Source organism: Triturus cristatus, chromosome 5_2 (assembly GCF_964204655.1).
Source record: "Triturus cristatus chromosome 5_2, aTriCri1.1, whole genome shotgun sequence".
Taxonomy (NCBI): domain Eukaryota; kingdom Metazoa; phylum Chordata; class Amphibia; order Caudata; family Salamandridae; genus Triturus; species Triturus cristatus.
Genome location: NC_140588.1, coordinates 315,169,455 through 315,179,441, shown reverse-complemented (window position 1 = coordinate 315,179,441; position 9,987 = coordinate 315,169,455). Strand labels below are relative to the sequence as shown.

The 9,987-nt window shown below is 43.8% G+C and overlaps 1 long non-coding RNA gene across 1 annotated transcript in view; it reads right to left on the bottom strand.

Annotated features, from left to right (window-relative positions):
* Nucleotides 1-2,063: 2,063 nt before the first annotated feature.
* The window catches only part of LOC146822918 (uncharacterized), a 60,238-nt gene continuing 52,314 nt past the window's right edge, over nt 2,064-9,987 (bottom strand). Inside the window, exon 4 of the long non-coding RNA XR_014961854.1 lies at nt 2,064-2,086. This is a non-coding gene — a long non-coding RNA (uncharacterized LOC146822918). The remainder of the gene's footprint in view (nt 2,087-9,987) is intronic.

The window sequence follows — 9,987 nt, the reverse complement described above, 5'->3', positions numbered from 1 at the left end:
TACTTTTTCTGACATTAGAATTCCACATGATCTTTCTATTTCTTTTTCTGATGAACCTTTCCTTCTGCATGATAACCAAAACCCTCAGAAACGAATTCTAATTTTTAGTACCCCACGTAACCTAGCAAAGTTAGAAAATAGTGAAATTTGGATGATGGATGGGACGTTTAAAAGTACACCCCATCCTTTCACTCAAATTTACACTATACATGCAAAAATTAACAATAGTGTAATTCTCTTAGTATATAGTTTGCTACCTGATAAGACTTCTGCAACATACTCTGAACTTTTATCAGTTATTAAAAGTAAAACTTCTCAAAGTCCTAGGAAAATAATAATAGATTTTGAATTGAGCATGATCAATGTGATCAATAAAACGTACACGGATACCCAAATTCAGGGATGTTTTTTCCATTTTTCCCAGGCATTTTGGCGTAAATTACAAAAAACATCCCTAGTTGCAGAATATTGTCGAAATAGCAAACTACAGTTTGAATTAAAAAAATTAACAGCACTTTGTTTTGTTCCTCCCGATAGTTTGGACGAGTACTACACTGCATTTATAGAATCTGTTTTTCATACAAGTAATGAAGAGAAATTGGCACCCATCCTAAATTATTTCGAGGACACATGGATTGGGCACCTAAGCAGATCGGGTCGCAGGAGGAAGCCACGTTTCCATGTGGAGTGGTGGAACTGTTACACGAGCTGTTTAGAGGGAGAAGCAAAAACAAACAATGCCATTGAGGGATGGCATAACTCCTTCAACCATACAATTGGCAAACCTCATCCAAATTTCTACTCTTTCTTGGAAACTTTGAAGAAGGAGCAAAGTTTTCAAGAAATGAGACTTGCCCAAACACTTGCAGGTAGTCTAAACCCACGAGTAACTGTCAAAACTAAGGAAATGTCTGAGAGACTATTGGCAATATTACAACAATTTAGGTTGTGTGTGGCTCTAGACTACCTGGAAAATCTTGCTAACATTCTTTCTTTCTAAACATAGTTATGTACTTACTTTCCTGCTTTGCTTCAAATTTAAACATCCTTTAATTACAATTGGCATACAAATATTTTTCAAACTGTTTTTTTCAAAATTACGAGTCGGGCCTCCTAATTTTTTTTTTTTTTTCCACAATCTTCATTTTTTTCAAAACAACCAATGTATCCAAAACAACATTTCCATAATATTTGACCAACTTTCCAAAGATCAATAGCAAGTAATGAAATATTTGAAAACTTCCTACCTTTTCAAATTTTCAGAAGTCAAACAATTTTCCGAAATGCACATTGCTGCATAAACACCAAATTAATAACAATCTTTTTTTTCACAAATTATGGATACGTTTTTTTTTTTTTTTCAAAAAATGAAGATATAAATCATTGTTAAATCTTCTAAATTTTAGTAATAATCATTTTTAATAGTAACTTTAATTACTGTTACAGGTACTTACATTTTTTTATGAATATATCCATTTTCGCGACCCTACATAGGCATACACTAATGACATGAACGTGGACATGCATTTTTACATTTTAAACATCAATTAGTTACTCCGCAATCTCTCCTTATTCTTTTTTTTACTATATATGTATCTTGTTTTAACTTTATATCTATAAATAAATGTAAAAATGTTTCCTACCTGGACGCAGATCAGCTTCCTGCTGCTTCCTCCTCCGATGCTCTTCAAAATGGCGCCTTACGTTTACGTTCACGTCATGACGTCATCGCGTGCATCATTGTTAAAAAAGGACTACTTTATGTAAAATTTCAATAAATATATGTTTAAAATTAATAATAATTTATGTTTCTGTTTTTTAAAATATGTACATTATGTAATAAAAATCAATAAATCAAAAATGTTTTTTATATGTTATTTCAAATAAAAATATATTTAATAAACCGTATTTGTTTTCTGTTATTTATTATTTTTTTTTAATTAAAATATGTTAAATTTACATTATAATTTGTAAATTTGCAAAATGTGTTCCTTACCTCGACACTATTTTCTTTTTCTTTTCAAACTTGCTTTTTGTTCACTTTTCTCTCCTTCTTTTCTTGTTCCGCGGGTTGTATCTTCTTAAGCTGCCAAAATAAATGAAGGACAATTTAGCACATAGACTTCAATGCAAAAGCGTGGGAATTTTTAAAAAGTAAGTTCTATTTTCTTACTTCTATTTTCTATTGGTATAATTTCTTGAAAAAAATTATTTTTAAATTACTCTATTAATATTTTAAATATAATTGTTTTTTTTTATTTTTTTTTAAAGATTATTAATATTTAATATTTAAAACAAGGTGAAAAATACTCAAGTATTATTCTTTTATTATATTACTCTATTTTTTGAATTTTTCTAAATAATAAAATTAAATATACACAATAATTACTCTTTCATATTTTTAAAATATAGTATTTAATTTAATTAGTAAAATATTAATTACATATTTTTTAAATAATCCAAAAGTACTCGTTGTTTTTTAAATACTTTATATTAATAATTTCTTTTTTATTTAGAAACATAAAAATACTCAAGTATTAATCTCTCATAATACTAATCATTTAGTCTATTTTTTTATTTATTTCATTATTCTTAATAAATACTCTTTCATATTTTATAAATACTCAAGTATTAATCTTTTATTAAACTACTCTTTTGTTTAAATTTTACTTAATAAATAATTTAATTATTACACAATAATTACTCTATCATATTTTTTTATATAGTATTTAATATAAATAATAAAATATAAATTAATAGTTTTATTTAATCTCCAAAAGTACTCTTTTTTTTAATACTTTATATTATTTATAACTTTTAAATTTAGAAAGATAAAAATACTCAAGTATTAATCAATCATAATACTACTCTTTTTTTTATTTTATTTATTTAATTAAACTTTTTAAAAAATCATTCATATTTTAAAAATACTCAAGTATTAATCTTTTATAATACTATTCTTTTTTTAACATTTTAAATAATAATTAAATAATTTATATTCAATAATTACTCTTTCATATTTTTCAAATATAGCATTTTTAAAAAATAATGAAATAATTAATATTTATTTGTCAAACATAATTTATCAAAACAATTAAAAAATTAAAAAAATGCGTTGTAATGGTATATGCGTTGTAAAAGTACTTACCATATAAAAGCATGCGTTGTAAGTGCATGCGTTGTAATAGCATTGCGTTGTAAAAGTTGCGTTGTAAAGGTTGTTTCCCTCTGCATATACAATAAACCAAGGGGAGGTGTTGTGTTCAGTGCTTAGTTTGTAAAATAATAAGTCACTATGTCAAATAAAAACCTATAGACCTATAGGAAGAAACTAAAACAACGATTTGCTATAATAAAGGAAGTTTGGGCTCACGAAGGCATTAGTACTATTTTGGACTTGAACAGAAAAAGAAGATCAAACGTTCATTGTACCACTACTTATGAACATTACCATCTAGGTTCATGTACTTTGCAGTGCCTTTGATATATAATACACCATTGTATATTCACCTCCTTAAGGATCTTAAGGTTCTCCCTATCGTTATGTGGATAAGATGATTTTAATGATTTTATGACATTTATAAATAAAAATATACTATTATGTTCCTCATATTGTATTTCCGGATTCTGTTGGGTGCGAGCATTTAGTTCAATTTGAGTGAATGTGAATGTGAGTGAGTCAATGTATGCTTTATAAAGAAACCCAAGGGGATCTTTTTTATTTGACATAGTGTCTTTTGTTGGTGTCCTGTCCCCCTTGGTGTAGTGGGACCCCTCTCGCTTATTTTTGGTGTAAAATAATAAGTGCCAGAGCCCTGACCAAGAGGCCACTGCAGCTTGCACCACCTATCGTCCCTGTTGTCGCTGCCAAAACAACTACTAACCATCTTTCTGGCCAGCAGGTGCTACAGTTCAGATTATTTGAGGTCCACAAATCTAAAGGAATGACTGTGGAGGCAGATATTAGTAATTTTTTAATGTATATTGTATTCATAAAGAACTGTTGTTCTGCTCATCTCTAAATGAGAAGAGCATCGCCACCATGTGGCAGACGGTCCTCAGTGTGGGGTTGACAATTAAGTGCCGGTGCTGAGCACCGTAAACCAATTAAGTGCCAGTGCTGAGCACCGGAAACCAATTAAGTGCCAGTGCTGAGCACCGGAAACCGCCTGGTCAAATTAAGCACTGGTTCTGTGGGTACGTAATATATGTCAATCCATGCAGGTAAATGGAAAAGGTAATTTAATTACAGGTATGTTGAATGTATTACCCAAATCAGCGATTACCCATGCCTGCGTGGACTATCATAGACATCTGCACTATTTTCTCTATGCGTTTTTTTCTAGAATATCAATAGTGGAACTATCTGTAGTGTCCTTAGAAGCTATTTGTAGAGGGGCAAACATCAGGCAATAGTTAAACTGGTGGGGGCAACTTTATGGGATAAAGTAGCCCCTGACATACTTTATAAGGATATTGCAACTCACTGGGGAGTTTCATGACCATATAGCCGAAAGAGGTGAAGGTGGCCCACAATATCCTTATCATTTATGGCAGCAGGTACTTTATTCTTTGTAATACATGTTCATGCCATCACTTCTCCCACAAACCACCCACACCCTTGGTGTGTAGCCACTGATGTAACAATAGCTCCCGCAGCACATGTGGTGGTCAGGGCCCCCAGCTCCAGGATGCCACCTCCAGGACTGTGTACAGGCGGTGAGGTCCCTGTCCTTAAAGCTCATGACTAGGTCCACAGCATGGGGGGCCCCTCTGTGAACTTTGCAGGAGGGCCCCCTCAAGTTTCGTTACGCCACTGATTGGATCTGGCAGTTTGAGACTGCCTTCCTAAAATGGAAGGGCCAGTGTAGCTCACTTAAAACTAGGCTGCTTGCTTGCCCATTTTGAACTGGTTAACAGTGACTGCAATGTGGCAAAGACTTTGGCAGTTGAATGAATGGGAATGTTTTAAAGAAATATAAATATTCTGGATTAAACATAATTTTAATTAGGGGGATTCTGCCAATCATGGCTAAGAGGAGTTTTGTGCAACAGTCTACTCTTCTAGTTAGATAGTCAATGGCTCTGCCATATTTATCCCTCAACAAAGGCCCTGCTTCACAGTATATCTGGACTCCAAGGTATTTAACAGATGTTGTAAACCATTCGAATTGGTTCTCTAATTCGCATCAGCGAGTATTCTGCGTTCGACGAAAATGGCACATTTATCCTAAGTGATTGTTAACCCAGAGATAGCACCAAAATGCAATAACACCCTGATGATGGGAAGACGCGTCAGCATATAGGGAAGCATGGACATGGTGGATGTTAAAATAAAGGCCTCTAAGAGCATGAAGGTGCCATACTATACAGGTAACAGTTTTCATTTTAACAGAGAATGATAATAGGGATAGGCCACATCCCTGATTCATGCTGTGTTGTATATCAATTGGGGGACAGAGTAGATTACTATTCAAAATCTGGCTGTAGGGGGAGCATAAAGAAGCCTCACCCACTGAACGAAAATAGGGCTTATTTCCATACGACTGAGGTGCCGATCACGATCCGGTAAAAAATGTCCCCGTACGACTCGTATCGGGTCTTTTTACCGTACGAATCGTACAAGTGCCGTACGAACTGGCAATCACGATTCGCATGGTAAAAAGTCCATACGAACCGCACTGGGAATCATTCCCCACACGTCCTCGGGTCGGAAAATGTGTCCGACACGTCCTCGGACGATTTACCTTACAAACGTGAAAAACCAAGTCCGACCGAGGAATCACGATCCATCCCGTGCGTCCGAGGTTACAACCGTATGGAAAAAACACCGTCCGCACCGAACTCCTACAGCAACCATGGACACATGTGCCCGCATACGCGCCCAACACTCCCCCCAGCCCCCGTACGTCTGACACGTACCCCCCGTATATGTATACCCCCACCCGTCTAGGTACACCCCAGTACGTTCCAGTCGAACCCCCACCCCAGTACGTGTCATAGCCCCGTCTACCTACACCCCAGTACGTTCCAGTCGTACCCCCACCCCAGTACGTGTCGTACCCCCCATGTACCTACACCCCAGTACGTGCGAGCCACACCCCCACCCCAGTACGTGTCATAGCCCCGTCTACCCACACCCCAGTACGTTCCAGTCGTACCCCCACCCCAGTACGTGTCGTACCACCGTCAATGTACACCCCCCCACCCCAGTACGTGTCGTACCACCGTCCATGTACACCCCCCCACCCCTGTACGTGTCGTACCACCGTCCATGTACACCCCAGTACGTTCCAGTCGTACCCCCGCCCCAGTACGTGTCGTACCCCCCGTGTACCTACACCCCAGTACGTGCGAGCCACACCCCCACCCCAGTACGTGTCATAGCCCCGTCTACCCACACCCCAGTACGTTCCAGTCGTACCCCCACCCCAGTACGTGTCGTACCCCCCGTGTACCTACACCCCAGTACGTGCGAGCCACACCCCCACCCCAGTACGTGTCATAGCCCCGTCTACCCACACCCCAGTACGTTCCAGTCGTACCCCCACCCCAGTACGTGTCGTACCACCGTCAATGTACACCCCCCCACCCCAGTACGTGTCGTACCACCGTCCATGTACACCCCCCACCCCTGTACGTGTCGTACCACCGTCCATGTACACCCCCCCACCCCTGTACGTGTCGTACCACCGTCCATGTACACCCCCCCACCCCTGTACGTGTCGTACCACCGTCCATGTACACCCCAGTACGTTCCAGTTGTACCCCCACCCCAGTACGTGTCGTACCACCGTCAATGTACACCCCCCCACCCCTGTACGTGTCGTACCACCGTCCATGTACACCCCCCCACCCCTGTACGTGTCGTACCACCGTCCATGTACACCCCAGTACGTTCCAGTCGTACCCCCACCCCAGTACGTGTCGTACCACCGTCAATGTACACCCCCCCACCCCAGTACGTGTCGTACCACCGTCAATGTACACCCCCCCACCCCTGTACGTGTCGTACCACCGTCCATGTACACCCCAGTACGTTCCAGTCGTACCCCCACCCCAGTACGTGTCGTACCACCGTCAATGTACACCCCCCCACCCCAGTACGTGTCGTACCACCGTCCATGTACACCCCAGTACGTTCCAGTCGTACCCCCACCCCAGTACGTGTCATACCACCGTCAATGTACACCCCCCCACCCCTGTACGTGTCGTACCACCGTCAATGTACACCCCCCCACCCCTGTACGTGTCGTACCACCGTCCATGTACACCCCAGTACGTTCCAGTCGTACCCCCACCCCAGTACGTGTCGTACCACCGTCAATGTACACCCCCCCCACCCCAGTACGTGTCGTACCACCGTCCATGTACACCCCAGTACGTTCCAGTCGTACCCCCACCCCAGTACGTGTCGTACCACCGTCAATGTACACCCCCCCACCCCTGTACGTGTCGTACCACCGTCCATGTACACCCCCCCACCCCTGTACGTGTCGTACCACCGTCCATGTACACCCCAGTACGTTCCAGTCGTACCCCCACCCCAGTACGTGTCGTACCACCGTCAATGTACACCCCCCCACCCCAGTACGTGTCGTACCACCGTCAATGTACACCCCCCCACCCCTGTACGTGTCGTACCACCGTCCATGTACACCCCAGTACGTTCCAGTCGTACCCCCACCCCAGTACGTGTCGTACCACCGTCAATGTACACCCCCCCACCCCAGTACGTGTCGTACCACCGTCAATGTACACCCCCCACCCCTGTACGTGTCGTACCACCGTCCATGTACACCCCAGTACGTTCCAGTCGTACCCCCACCCCAGTACGTGTCGTACCACCGTCAATGTACACCCCCCCACCCCAGTACGTGTCGTACCACCGTCAATGTACACCCCCCCACCCCAGTACGTGTCGTACCACCGTCCATGTACACCCCCCCACCCCTGTACGTGTCGTACCACCGTCCATGTACACCCCAGTACGTTCCAGTCGTACCCCCACCCCAGTACGTTCCTGGCGCACCCCCAACACAACCTCCTAAGTACGGAGCGCACCCCATGCCCCAACATCACAACCGCATGTACGAGTCGTACAAAGCCACACACAAGGACATAATCGTACAACCAAATGGCCCATGTACACACCGTACACACGCTCAAAACGCACGTACACAACAAGGACAAAACAAAACAACACAAGAATACACCATTCGAAAGGCACACAGCCACTAAACATGGCCAACAACCACTAAAATAACACAATCACTGACCTGCAACTGTCAAAAACAAACAGAGGCCCAATACACCACCACTCCTTATAACACACCCACCCAAAATTCAAACACTGCCACACCCACCCATGGACCAATGAATAGGGCCCACACACACAAACCATGAGCCTTTGCAACAGACTCACTGCTGCCAGACACCACAGAACCAGACTACAAGCTACACCACATCTTACACTTGCACACCTTCACACGACCGCCCTCACAAACACCCTCTCATCACATTCACACACACACACAACCATCCACACCCCCCCCCAACATCCACACCCCCCCCACACCCACACCATCCCCACCCACACCCCTCACCATGCCCACTACCAAGAATCCAAAGTTCAGTCACCGAGAGTTGGAGGTCCTTGTTGATCAAATCCTCAGAGTCGAGCCACAGATCTTTGGAACATTGGTCAGAAGCACCAGCCAGGCAGCCAAAACAGCCATGTGGCAGACCATCGTCGATGCTGTGAATGCTGTTGCGGACACCAGGAGGACCAAGCAGGATTGCCAGAACAGGTGGTACGATCTGCGGAGGAGGGTCAGAGCCAAGAGACAGGAGGAACACGACCAGGCCAACGCCACCGGAGGAGGGCCCTCCCGCAGAGCCGTACAGTACCATCCCTGGGAGGAGAGGGTGATGGCCATACTGCCGGTGGAGGCAGTTGAAGGAGTAGAAGGACTCCGAGACCCGGGTGAGTACACAAACAACGCACCTCACATGGGGGGAACTGCAACCACAACCAAAATTAATAACAGGCACGCAACCACCACAAGCCATCGCATTACTCAACCACACTCCATGAGCAGGCACATGCCACTGCTGCCACCATGCCCCATGCACCCAGCTGGACAATGTCAAGTCACAGGCCACAGAAGACAACAACACATGACACGGTAACCCGGATGGCGGGAGGCTGGGCACCAAGAATCACATAGTGCGACTCCAAAGCAGACAACAATGCCCTCTGCCCATATGGCCTAGGTCACAGCCAGACAAACACTGTGTCCCAACACAGGAATGACTTGCCAGCAAATGGCGGACGCCTTGCATCAACACATGGGGGTGAAGGCACTGTTTTGCACATGCCAGCAGCTAATGAACAGCCAACATTGTGAAAGAGTGGCAGCACACACCACCACAGCAGCAGCGCACAGACACACAGCAGACAAAATGGGTGCCTGGAGATCAGAAACAAACTCACATCAACAGGCCAAGGGCCACTCAAAGATCTGCTAACAGTGTGTGCCCAGGAAGCTGGGTCAAGGTGACAGAGGGTGACACACGGAGGGAGGGAGAGGGGGACACAGAGGGAGGGAGAGGGGGACTGAGAGGGAGGGAGACGGACAGAGGGAGGAGGCTGACACACAGAGGGAGGGAGAGGGGGACAGAGAGGGAGGGAGAGGGGGACAGAGAGGGAGGGAGACACAGGAAGATGGACACAGGGAGGAGGCTGACACACAGAGGGAGGGAGAGGGGGACAGAGAGGGAGGGAGAGGGGGACAGAGAGGGAGGGAGACACAGGAAGATGGACACAGGGAGGAGGCTGACACACAGAGGGAGGGAGAGGGGGACAGAGAGGGAGGGAGAGGGGGACAGAGAAGGAGGGAGACACAGGGAGAGCAAATCAGTCCTTTGGTGTGTGGGAATGTCTGCTCGTCAGCAGGTGGACTGCGTGCATGTAGACAAGGGTGG